Source organism: Arvicanthis niloticus, chromosome 8, assembly GCF_011762505.2.
Source record: "Arvicanthis niloticus isolate mArvNil1 chromosome 8, mArvNil1.pat.X, whole genome shotgun sequence".
NCBI classification, from domain to species: domain Eukaryota; kingdom Metazoa; phylum Chordata; class Mammalia; order Rodentia; family Muridae; genus Arvicanthis; species Arvicanthis niloticus.
In genome coordinates this window covers 3,645,440-3,658,221 of record NC_047665.1, presented here as the reverse complement: position 1 = coordinate 3,658,221, position 12,782 = coordinate 3,645,440, and the positions used below count along the sequence as shown (strand labels likewise).

General features: G+C 47.8%; 1 long non-coding RNA gene across 1 annotated transcript; it reads right to left on the bottom strand.

The window, feature by feature from the left end:
* Positions 1–2,097: 2,097 nt before the first annotated feature.
* Positions 2,098–10,027, bottom strand: LOC143443234 (uncharacterized). Its single transcript, XR_013112010.1, has 3 exons — positions 9,705–10,027; positions 6,115–6,194; positions 2,098–2,960 (listed from the first exon to the last, which is right to left on the bottom strand). It is a non-coding gene; the product is annotated as an uncharacterized LOC143443234 (long non-coding RNA).
* Positions 10,028–12,782: the final 2,755 nt, after the last annotated feature.

The window sequence follows — 12,782 nt, the reverse complement described above, 5'->3', positions numbered from 1 at the left end:
CGAGGGGGAGGGGTGGAGGCTGGGATGACCGCACTGCTCCGAGTACAGAAGATTTTTATATTAAATAAAAGACAACTCAAAAGTCCAGCAAAGAGAAACCCATTCTCAGGGCATCACTAGAACCTGACAGACCTTCATAAATAAAACTGGAAACATACACCTGGCTGCACTTCAGAGTAACAAGGGACAAATCATTAGTCTGGGATTCCTTATTACACTTGGGTTCACCTCTCACATCCCGCTCCTGCTGTACTCAAGAGACCGCGTACGGGGCAGACGGTGTGGTTAATCTTGAGAGTCAACATGGTGGGCTTTAGGGTCACCATGGAAACAGATCTCTGTGCATGACTGTGAGGCATTCTTTATATTAGGTTAACGGAGCTAGGCAGACCCGCCCCGAACGTGGACAGTACCATTTCGTAGCCAGGGTCCCAGACTGAATAAATAGGAGAAAGTAAGCTGATCACAGGCTTGCGTTTCTTTGTGCATCCTGAGTGTGGATGTGCCCTGATAGTTCCCCCAGTCTCCTATCTCCATTGCTTCCCTGCCATGATGGGCAACACCTTCCCCACTATGACAGGAAACACCAGGAATCGTGAGCTAAAATAAACACTTCCTTAAGTTGCTTTTGTTAGGGATTTTGTTACAAGAATGAAACAACCAACTAACACAGCACATACCTTACCTTTACAGCTTATGGGGCTCCATCCTCAAAGAACCAAATCAGAAAGTGGTACCCAAGGATCCTACCCATGGCTGGGCCTATTAACTTGTAATCAAAACCATAATACTAAGTTTTTAAAAAAAAGAAAAATGATGGGTACACCTGTAGCAATTTTTTATATATATATAAATCCTGGTGGTGTTTTTCTGATACCCTCCTCAATGTTTTATATTCCCGAAATAAAAGACACACACACACAGCCTTGTATTGGATAAACCTTAAGCAGCCGATAGCCGGGCCACTTCCTAACCTCCATGCGGTTACTCCACTTCCCGCTGATAATCCCGAGTTACCATTTACTAAACTCTATAGTCTACTTTGGATGCCCTGGACCCAGTTGAGTAGCCCTCCTGGCCAGATGCTCCTGGCTCCTACATGGGGGCCATGACTCTCTGTCCTGCACTCTTCTCAGGTGTGACATCTCCTCTCCTCCACCTCTCCCAGTATGGTGGATCTTCTTCTCTCCTGGTCCCAAGCCCAGGAACCTCTGCCTGCCCTGCCCAGCCATTGGCTTCCGGCATCTTTATTTACCAATCAGAACCAACTGGGGGCAGGGTCCCTCAGTGTCTTACGGGCAGGTGGTCGTGCGAACTCTCTCGTGCAAACAATTTTGGGGACCCAAATATACAAGCAGCATACTACATACACTTCCTATATGGGAGGAAATCATGGTGGCCACGGCAAAGCCTGGGCTCACCCATGCCACTCTCAAGCTTAGTAGAATTCATTTCTCCTCTTCTCCAATGAGCTGGCCCTGTGTGTGCCACAACAAAATGTGGTAAAGGTGTGTCTAGCCTTTGGAGGGCTGGCCACTTCCACATCCTTCTTTCTGAACACCTCCTGTTGGAATGGGGTCGATGCCATTCTGTGAGGAAGACCAACCTATACACCAGAGTCCCGCGTGGAAAGCTCAGTCACCGGTCGTCACGCCTAGCCAGGGTCCCATCTGATGCCTAGTACCACATGCTGCAATGGAGCACTGAGGAAAAGCTGTGTTGGACATTCCATCCACATGACTGGAGCTTAGCCAAAATGGTGTGAACTAGGTGCTTCTCCCAATGAAGTCTCCTCAACTTCTACTCATTTGCATTTCTAAGGAGTTCTATGGCGTTTTGCTGCTAACATCCAATGAGAAGAATTGAGTAAAATACAACACTGGACAGGTCTCTGTCAGGGAAGCAATTGCATGCGTTTGATCTCAAAGAGCATGATTTTAAGCTTGCTTGCACTAATTGTCTAATACCCTCTTGGATATAATTGCAAATTATCCGGGCCATGCTTTCAGGGGATAAAAGAGGGAAGCAATGGTCTTTATTTGATTAACCACCGATTTATCCACATCAATCCGATTCATGCGTCAGCCTTTATTTTAATGCTTCCTCCGACAGGGAGAGAACAAAGACACAAGGCCCAAGGTCAAAACGATCAAAGAGAACCTAACAAATATTGAGTTAGTTTTATTGAGTTGTGACTTCCTGTAGACAGGGATACTTTCCCGTGCTGAGACCAGAAGACCAGAGGTCATGGTGTTTTCACAGTAAAAAGGAGCAGCAGGCCAGGCTCTGGGGCTGGTGAGTCGAACTAAGCCTTCACACTCTGAACATCACTTCCTTGAGGGCTTGAAGGCTGTGGGCCCTGTGGTTCCAATGTTCCAAGACTTTCCTACTCAGTTCCCTCCCTGGTGCCTGCTCTCAGTGTCCTGACACTGGACGACTGTTCATACTTCCAACCTGGGGGCTTCTGCCCAACCCTGATGTCCATTCTCAGAAAATTCCATCGTTCTGTTGTGTGGGTCTTTGAGAACACCATCTCTTCTTTATAACCCTGAGCCCAGCCTTCACTGATATCACATATCAGGGAGCTACAGCCTGAGGTACAACAAAACCCTGACCTTCATCCTGGTTCCTACTGCTTTGTCCTGCACACCTGCCATTCTGAGGAGACCCTTACTCTCTGAAATCCTGTGTGTTAGTCACCTGTCCTCACAGCTCCCGGGCCACAGACATGATGTGGCAGCTTGTACGTTATCTCAAATCTCCATCATCGTGTAAGATTGTAGGTGCCCAGAAAGTGCATAAGCCACTGCTGCTTCTTTCTGCTGAGTTCTCTTGTGGGGTTTTGATGCTTTGGTCCTGCTGGCCATCAGGGGACAGACAGTCTGAAATCCGGTGGTAAGAATGCTCCTGCCCTCGCCGGCCTGCAATCATCCCATCCCTGTGACGGCCGGAGAAGCAACCTAACGATAACCTGTAATTACTAGAATGCTCCATAAAAAAGCAGAACAGAATCTAAAATGTCATCCCAAACCGTGCTACGCTGGTTAAAGTGGAGGGAACAGTGTCAGCAAGGGACTGAGAGGAGCTGTTCACGATCTCTGTCTGGTGAAAGGCAGCTCTCCCAGGCTGCATCTAAACTCCTCTGGAATCCCCACCTATCAGATGCAAAGACGCACACACTCACCAAGCAGAAGACTAGAATTTTCCACTGATCTTAGATGAACTAAAACCTGTGAAAAGTCTATTGCTTTGTTTCGGGCTATTTTATTATTATTATTATTATTATTATTATTATTATTATTATTATTATTATTCAAAGGCTTACACCATGTTGAGAACTACTTCCCCTCCCTCCCTCTCAACTACACACAAGACAGAAGTTGCTTAGTTAGGGAACATTTTGGGGACAAGAAGCAAGTAAGTTAAGTCAAGAAGGGTGGATGGTATCCAAGAGCAGCCCTGAGAAGAGACAGAGCCTGTCCTGGGATGATCTTGCTTGTTGTCATTTGAGGAGGGCAGGGAGAGACAAATCTAAAGAGGTCAGTGGTCTGCTGTAAGACACCCCGGGAATATGAATATGGAGCATCTTGAAGGTTTAGGTCAGGATTAAACCACAAAGGCCATTTTGTATGGAAAGGTCAACACTGCTTCCCTGAAGGAGCTGACTGCCAGGAAGGTCTATACAAGAGTTCAACATTTGCTATGGAAAAATAGGTCCCTGTTAAATGCACCGGCTTCCCCAGCTTTTCCATACCTTTTAATTTATGTGTGGGGATGATGGGTATGATCTATATAGAAACGGGCACACTCAGGCATGCGCTTGTGTGTGCTGTTGTGAACACATCTGGAGGTCAGAGGTTGAGTGTCTTCTATCATTCCGCTTATTATTTTTTGTAACCGGGTCTCACTGAGGACCTGGTGCTTCCCTGCTTGGCTGGGTTGGCAGCCAGCAATTCTCTAGGGTCCTCATGTCTCTGCCTCCCCATCATTGAAGTCACGTAAATGTACTGCCATCCCCAGCTGTTCAAACAGCGTGCTAAAAATTTGAACTTGGGTCCTACGCTTGTGCGGCAGTCACTTTATCCAGCCCACTGTTAGTGCAAAACCAAACATCACCCAACATCAGTGAGTGGTCAGGGAAAGCCATCAAAAGGACATAAGAGCGATAACATAGCTGACTTCCCAAGGTTATATCTAGACAATAAGTTGCCTGCATCCCTAAGACTAACAATAATAGTATAACAGAATAAAGATGGTATCATTATCACTGTATTTCAATATCTAATTAACTAAAAAATGTTGGCGTCCTTCTTAATCAGTATTTCAAAGTATGTGCTCTCCTCCGTTCTTCCAAAAGCTCCATTTTCTTGTAAGAGGATTTAAATAATTACATCAGGGAAGCACGAAAAGAAAGAGTTGATTTTCAACTCTTTTACTGGGAAAAGAAATGCATTTTTAAGTTCCCTAGAAATAGGATGGTTTTGACACTTCTGTGAGTGTCTAAGCCAGACTTGGCAAGACTGACTCTATATTCCCATTATGCAAAGAATGAGAGATACTTCAAGGGGGCGGGGGATTGGTGTGCACAAAGGAGAAAAGCCTCTTCTGGCTCTGAGAGCATATGGAAGGAGAAATGTGATTTTACATGTTAACTGTCAATCTAGAACCACAGGTCTCCAGGAGTCTCAAAGAGGGGTTGTCTAGATCTTCCCTTCTGAGTTTGTCTGTGGGAGGTTATCTTTTGTTCATGTTAATTAACATGAGAAAAACAGGCCTCAAAGGAGGCATCACACTCCCTGGGTTTGAGTCCTGAATTGTGTAAAGGCAGAGAAAAGCAAGCTAAGCAGGAGGCCCAGGTGTGAGCATTCTCTCTGCTCATGACTGTGGATGTGTCTGGCTGCTTCAAGCTCCTGCCTAGATTCTGCCACAGTGATGGCCTGTGACCTGTTCTGTGACTGAAAACACACTCTTTCTCCCCAGGCTGCTTTTTTTTTAGGATATTTTATGACAGCAGCAAAACAAAACGGAAGCAGGAGAGATTGAAGACAGACTGAAGAAGCCCGTTGCAGCGTCTCAGCTCTGCCTTGCATTGCACCCTGGCTGTGGATGGACATGGGAGTGGTGCTGCTGGGCATGTCTGAGGAATTTGTTCACTAGGTACTGCTGCATTCAACACAGTAGAGCATTCAGAGATAGTGAGAACCCCTTACGGTGTGCAGCTGTAGAGGAGCCAGGAATTTGTCTCTCCACAGAAGGATTCGGTGCACCTGAGAAGACCTGTGCTGACCTACGTTTTCTATGCATGACTCCGCATGAGACCATGGAATCCATGGCATGCTTGAATCCCATGAGCAAGCTCAGAGAATAGCATGCCCACCTACAATTAAAGATGTGGAGGGAAGGCAAAGGACCCTAGGTCCTCTCTTCTTTGCCAAGGTTGCAGCCCTTCCCATTTAGCTGGAAGCCCTCTGGGGACGGAGGAGCCTCAAGAAGGAATCTGAAATGCTGAGTGCTGTGTTACCTTTCCTGTGATGACAAGTTCTGTAGCACTCACTGGGGCCAATGACACAAGTCCAGAATGATGAAAGAATGGCCTTACGGAGCTCAACTAGGGAAACACCGAAAGATGGAGGTGCATGAGTGACTCAAAACGTCATCATCAAAAAGTCTCACCCAAGCTTGGGTAACGACTCATACAAATGCAACCTCACTGGTGTTCTGCCTCCTCTAATTGGCATCTTCCATCTCCTGTCTATTTTAGCACCATCCTGAGGGAACAAGACAGGAGTGGTAGGTAGCTAGCCTCTCAGGTAGGGGCTCATGAACAACCACGTTTGTTTGTTTGTTTGTTTGTTGGTTGGTTGGTTGGTTTTATGTAATGAATACCAGCATCCCCAACACAAACACCGGAGACCCAATGAGATGGTTAGTTGGCATTGCCGACTTGACCTGATTTAGAACCACCTTCCTTCCTTTGTCCACATCTGTGAGGAAAACAAAATCTTGTGTTTTTACTATATCCTCTGGTTTATTCTGTCCCCATGACTGTGGAGCTGGGCATCCTGTGCATGTGCACAGAGTTTCTCTACAAGAGGGCTGAAGGTCATGCCGTACCTAGGGGAAACAGCCTCATTACGATACAAAGATGGACACAGGTGCTTCAGGCTTCTTTCTCATCTCTCACACTTGGAAAGCTTGTAAAAAAAAAAAAAAAAACATTCAGTATATTGAAAGTATAAAATCTGGATCTTCTTCATACCATAGACTGTACTCGTCAGACAGATTCCAAGTGGATGCCCCAAACCTTGAATGCTACCAAACCCTTACATACCAGGTTTTCCTCTACATATACACACATACAAAGCTTGAATGGAATAGTTATAGCACACACTCATAAAGTTTACATCAATATGACCTCGCTTTCTTGAAAGAGATGAGACACTATTGCGATGATGATGGATGCAGGCAACTGAGGATTGTAGACCTGTACATGAGACAGACCATCGGGCAGCTCCCTTTTAAGTCCTGCATTTGATTCCTGTGCCTCATGAGAAAAACACAGTCATCATCTTTGTTTTATAAAACCATATGTACCTGCTGCCTGTAATATAATGTTTTAAAGAGTATATGTGTTGTGGAGTGACTCACCTGGCTAACTAAGGTACATAGTGCCTTGTGTTGCTTTCTATTTGTGGGAAGAAGTAACACGCAGTTCCTTAGCAGTTTCCAAGAGCACATTACAGGGCTGGGCACGGCTCCATGGTAGAGCATTTGCTTAGCATGTTCATAGCTCTGAGCTCAACCCCCAGAACCAAGAACAGAAGCTGTGTTGTCCAGGTAAGTAGTACAAGCCCATTAAAGGAGAGCTCCTTCTGGTGACAAGAACAGAAGCTGTGTTGTCCAGGTAAGTAGTACAAGCCCATTAAAGGAGAGCTCCTTCTGGGGACAAGAACAGAAGCTGTGTTGTCCAGGTAAGTAGTACAAGCCCATTAAAGGAGAGCTCCTTCTGGTGACAAGAGGGGAATCTCTGGCCTGCATGGAGACTTAATATTCCAATTGGCCTGTGTCAATCACCAAGCCAAGAGACCACCCTCCAGGAAGGCAACATCACCCCTGGGAAGCTGGGCAGACCACCCTCCAGGAAGGCAACATCACCCCTGGGAAGCTGGGCAGACCACCCTCCAGGAAGGCAACATCACCCCTGGGAAGCTGGGCAGACCACCCTCCAGGAAGGCAACATCACCCCTGGGAAGCTGGCTCACCTTGAGTTATGCTGAAGAGACGGGTGGGGTCCTTCCCAGAATCCCACCCCTAGCTGCCATGCAGCTTTGTGAGTGTATCTGCTGTCTGAATTATTTGGAAAAGCCTAACTTCCCTCCTCGTTTCTAGCTCATGTCTTAGGATTCTTTGCCAGCACTTTGGGCTTCTTCAACGTTGGGTCTGTCTTACTCAAGCTTACTCCACTGCCCTGTGGCTGCTTTTCCACATGCCCAACCTCCATACCAACTTAAACTGTGTGTTTTTCTTTTCTCTCCTCAAGGCCCCTCCTCTTTAAAGATGCAGAGATTACAGCTTGCCCACTTGAAAGGGATGTCTAGTAAAGGTGTCTCCAAGCCTGTGTGTTCAGCCATTCTTTTTGAAAACCATGCATATGGCTGTTTTGCCTGGATATATGTTTATGTCTTACTTCAGTGTCTGGTACCCACAGGGGCTAGAAGAGGGTGTCAGATCCGTTCGAATCTGAGCTACAGACAGGTATGAGCCATGGTGGATGTGCTGAGAATGAAACCTGGATCCTCAGCAAGACTACCCAGCGCTTTTAACCACCGAGCCACTTCCTTGGGTCCCCTTTTAAATTCTTTTATTAAAGAGACTAAAAGCCCCAAAATGGGCCCCCTATTTCCCCCTGTACCATCTGGCAACCTCAGAGAGGCTTCCCAAATGCTAGTAACAATAGTTGGACACACCACACTCTTTACCACAGTCATCACGTTACCGTGCACAATGGTTCAGTTCCCATATTCATCTTCGTAATATTTCCACACTCGCCACTGATTTTTCTGAACTCTAGGCTATTCCTGAATGCGCTCTGGAGAAACCGAGTCACCATTACACTTTGACTGTATAATAAGAAATCAAATTTCTGGGGCACCTGCCCAGCGGGACCCACCATTTATCTCCAATTTATAATACAGTTGTCCATAAGATGGGGCCAAAGAGCCATGAAGTGTAGCACACCCCTGGAAGAGCAGGCTGCTTCAGGAGCTAAATCTCTCCGTTTTCTGAAATGGTGGGGGTGGGTGACGTGGGGTGAGGACCCTAGACGGGGCTCACGTGGGTCCGTCCTGTCTTCGGTGTTTCCACCACCCAGAGCCAGCTGACAGTCCACCAGGTGAAAATGGACACAAAATTGCTTCACCTGGGAAGGTTTCTGCCAGTTTTTTCAAACACAGAGAAAAGAGGGTCCAAAGCACTAACAACTGCCCGTGGTATTCATGAGGGAATAAAGCTCCAGCCAACACCAAAGTCCAGATTGCCAGAGCTCTTGATCCCGGGTTTTAATCAAAATGCAGCCAGCTGCCTGTGTTTAGTGTTAATTGTGGAGCCCTTTGTCTCAGCCAATCGCTGCACTTCCGAGCTGGCATTGTGACAATAGCAACCCAGACTCAAAATTCTCTTCCTGACTCCCTTGGCTGAGGTGGGGTGTAAATCATTTCCAGGTCTGGTCGGTCTTGGAATGAAGGACTTTGCTGGTTTTGTAAATGCTAAATAATGCCTCTGCCTTCAAGATGCACCTGCAGTGCAGTTAGAAGCCTACAAAACCCCAGTTCCCACTTCCTGCCACCAAAAGGCATCTTCGTGAGGTAATATTTTTTGTTGAGGTCTACTATGGCCCAGAGAAGCTGCTTTACTTAGTAGCCCCCTCTGCTCCCTGACCAGTGCCCTGGGTTGTTACTTTGTCTTTTTTTGTTTGTTTGATTTTGTTCCCACCCCACTCCCCCACCCCCGCCCCGCCCCGCCCCGAGCTGAAGACCAAACCCAAGGCCTGCTGGGCAAGCGCTCTACCACTGAGCTAAATCCCCAACCCCTGGGTCATAATTTAGAGAAGTTTCTCTTTTCTCTGATTGCTTAACACTCCAATAACACCAGCCAATCCCCAGTCCCACCTCCACCTCAGCCTGGTTTCTGGCCTGGAAGCTAAGCAATGCAGCTGGTCTGGAGTAAACACAAATGGTTAGGAAGAAAATACTACCCCTCCCCCACTTCCTTCGATCCCTTTCCCCCCATCTCCATAAATGGTTAGTGAAATGGACGTCTTCCTGAGAGTCTCTAAAGGAGCAGCAGGTTTCTAGAGTTACCTCAGGCACGTGGAAGGTGCACACCCAACCTTCCACAGCCTTGAGCCGGAGTTAAGGGATCTGCTGATGAGAAGAGTGTCAGTGATTTGGCTGTGGTGCTTAGCAACCGACTTGGTCCCTCTCTGGTCTTTTACATATAGATGGCAGTTAATATTCAAACAAATATAAGCAAACCCACGGGTTGATTAAATTAAATCTTCTCCAGCTCGATTTACATAACTTGCCGTAATCAGAACGGGGAGGGAGGGAGGGAGGGAGGAAGGGAGGGAGAGAGAGAGAGAGAGAGAGACAGACAGAGAGACAGAGAGACAGAGAGACAGAGAGACTGGGCAGGGAGGTACTCACTGCAGCCGTTTGGAATCCGGCACAATTGCACAGAGCTTGTAAATTCTGCTGTTCCTGAAGGCCCAGTTAGTTGGCCCAGGCTAACTGTAATCTCAAAATATTAACAGATGTGAATTGCTGAGCTGGCAGGTTAATGAAAGTCTTAGCTAAACAAGCAGGAAAATTATAAACAGGAAAAAAGAAAAGCTGAGTTAGAGACCTGAAAACCTCATGGAGATTCACCGTGCCACTGGGTTCTAGCCTAGACCCCGGAAGTAGTCATTTAACCAGTGCTTTGTTTTATGCAGACGTCGACTCTCTAAGACAACCCCCATCACTCCAACCCTGCCTGCCTTTATACAGGAGTAACCACACATGGCAACATCAGACGCCCTGCTGTCTCTTTGCAATTGGGCAGCAGCATGCACCTCAGTTGTCTTAAATTGTACCTTTCCAAGCTGTTCCCTGATCACCTGGGGTCTCAGAGACAAGAAAAGAAGCCACGTGGGGGACACGGTGTCACTGCCGGGTACTTCCTTCCCCCAAGCCCCACTCCCACCCCCAGATCACAACAGCGGCGCCTCCGCTACTTCCCAGGAGTTTCTCAGAAACAGAAACAAAATTAGACCTAAATGAAGCACCCTGGCCAGAGCAAGGTGGCAAGGCAACAAAGGCCATGGATGGGAGGGGCTGAATGAAAGCAGCGACTTCACCGGCCTTGAACAGGTTTAGGAGGAGTTTGCGGTCTGGTAGACTTGGATAGTTGATAGGCGATTACTCCGACCTCTCGGTTCTGCAACATCCCAGTATCCCAGCAGCCTCCAGGGGGCAGACCTCTCCTCTACCGTTCCTTTACCACAAGAAAAGGAGTCTTTAGGCAATGTCCAAGAGTTGTTCAAATTAATTTTATAGGTTACCTATCAAAAACAAAAGTTAAGATGTTCAAGTTTAAGCCAAGCCTAGCCACACATCTTTAATCCCAGCACTTAAGAGAGGAAAGCAGGAAGACCAAGAACAAGCTGTCAGGGAGCTGGTGAGGTAGCTCGGCAGTCAAGAGCTGGCTCCTCCAGAGGACTCAAACTCGGTTCCTAGCACCTACGTCGGTGTAACACAATCACTTGTAACTGCAGGAATCCACTGTGCTTCAGGAGGCACCTGCTCTCACCTCTTGAGAAGCTTGTTGTCTAAGAGGTTAAAAAAAAATTGCCAAAAATTAGAGCAAAGAAAGAGCTGAAGGGAAGTGTAGATAATTGGGTTGAACACACACACACACACACACACACACACACACACTGACTTAAAAATAAAAGGAATCTTCTCTAAAAAAAATAGTTCAAGGTCAAATTTATATTTAAAAATTAAAACTTAAAAATAATACACAACAGGCCTGGAGAGAGGTTGAGTGTAGGACCATGAAAGGACAGTATGGTTTCTGGTTGAGCACCGCTAGAAATCGCGGGAGACCCCAGGTCATCCTGAGGGACAGCATGCATTTCACCACACTCCCAGACTCCAGACTCCTGACACTAAGCCAAAGACCTCCATAGAGTGAGGTCCTCCAGGCACGTAGGACAACCCCCACTAGCCCTTCCACAAACAGAGGGCATGACTACAGGCTGCAGAGCCTCAAGACAGATCTCCATATTAATGAGGTACCTAAAGGCCAGAGGGGCGGAGTCAATTAAACATTCCCTCCCAGACCCTGCTTTTTGCAAAAGGTATTTAACCTCAGGCCCACCCTGAAAATACCGGGGTATAGTTCATCTACTTTCCGACATGACAATAAATATCTTAAGACCATGGACTACTTCTCTCTGAAATCTGCCGTGGGGAACAGTGGAGCAGTTCTTCTCTATAGAGCCACTGTCTAATCTCCCACTGAAGAACTCTCTGCGTTTCAAGCCACGGAGACCACCAACCCAAGCAAGCAAGCTAAGCCAGCCATGAACCAGCCAAGCGAGCTGCTGTGACCAAGAACTCTCATACCCCCACCGCCACCCCACCCCCACCCCCACCCTGGGACCCAGCCAGAGCTCATCCCTCTCCACAGTACCTCAGACTGTGCTCCCCACTCCCAAGCGGAGTCCCACAGCTTCACACAACCTGATGTCTGCCTGGCGCCAGCATGGAGTCAACAGAGTTGAATTCCTGTACCTCTGTCCCCATGAGAGGCCCTAGCCACGTGGTGAGACAGAGGCAGGATCCACACTTACAACCCAACAGTCGAGCACTTGTTCTTGCAGAGGACCCAAGTTCAATTCCCATCACCACATGATAGTGCCCAACCATAGCATCTGTAAGTCCTTTCTCACCCTTTTCTGGCCTCCTCGCACACTGTATGCACGTGGTACATAATTGGTGTGGAACCACACGGATGGGAAGGGCTCTGGAGCTCGGTGGCCAGCCAACCTTCGAAAACAGGCAAACTCCAGATTCCATGAGATGCCCTGTCTCAGAAAATAAGGTGAGGAATTATGGAAGGAGACACCCCACATCTACCTCTGGCCTCTACCTTTATGCATCCACACATGTGTACTCAAACTACACACATGACCTCCCAGGGTGGCAAAAACCTGTATGTGTTCAGAACACAGATATCTATGGTTTTCACACCCATGCTTGGCTGAATCTGTGAATTCAGGACTCAGGGAGAGGGGGCAGCTGTGCTCCAGAGCAGGTGTGATGACAGCAGCAGAGAGTAGCCAAGGCCAGGCAGACTGCTGAGGGCATGGCTGGTCTGCTGAGGGCATGGCTGGTCTGCTGAGGGCATGGCTGGTCTGCTGAGGGCATGGCTGGTCTGCTGAGGGCATGGCTGATCTGCTGAGGGCATGGCTGGTCTGCTCAGGGCATGGCTGGTCTGCTCAGGGCATGGCTGGTCTGCTCAGGGCATGGCTGGTCTGCTCAGGGCATGGCTGGTCTGCTCAGGGCATGGCTGGTCTGCTCAGGGCATGGCTGGTCACTGCCATCCTTTTAGTCTTTTAGGCCACTTGACTTTGCTCAGGTTCTCAGCTTGGTGCCTTCGTTGCAGTCCAGCACTGCAGACTTTTACTCTCTTCTCACTCCACAGCCCCTTCTAGAATTCTCACAGCAGCCTGTTCC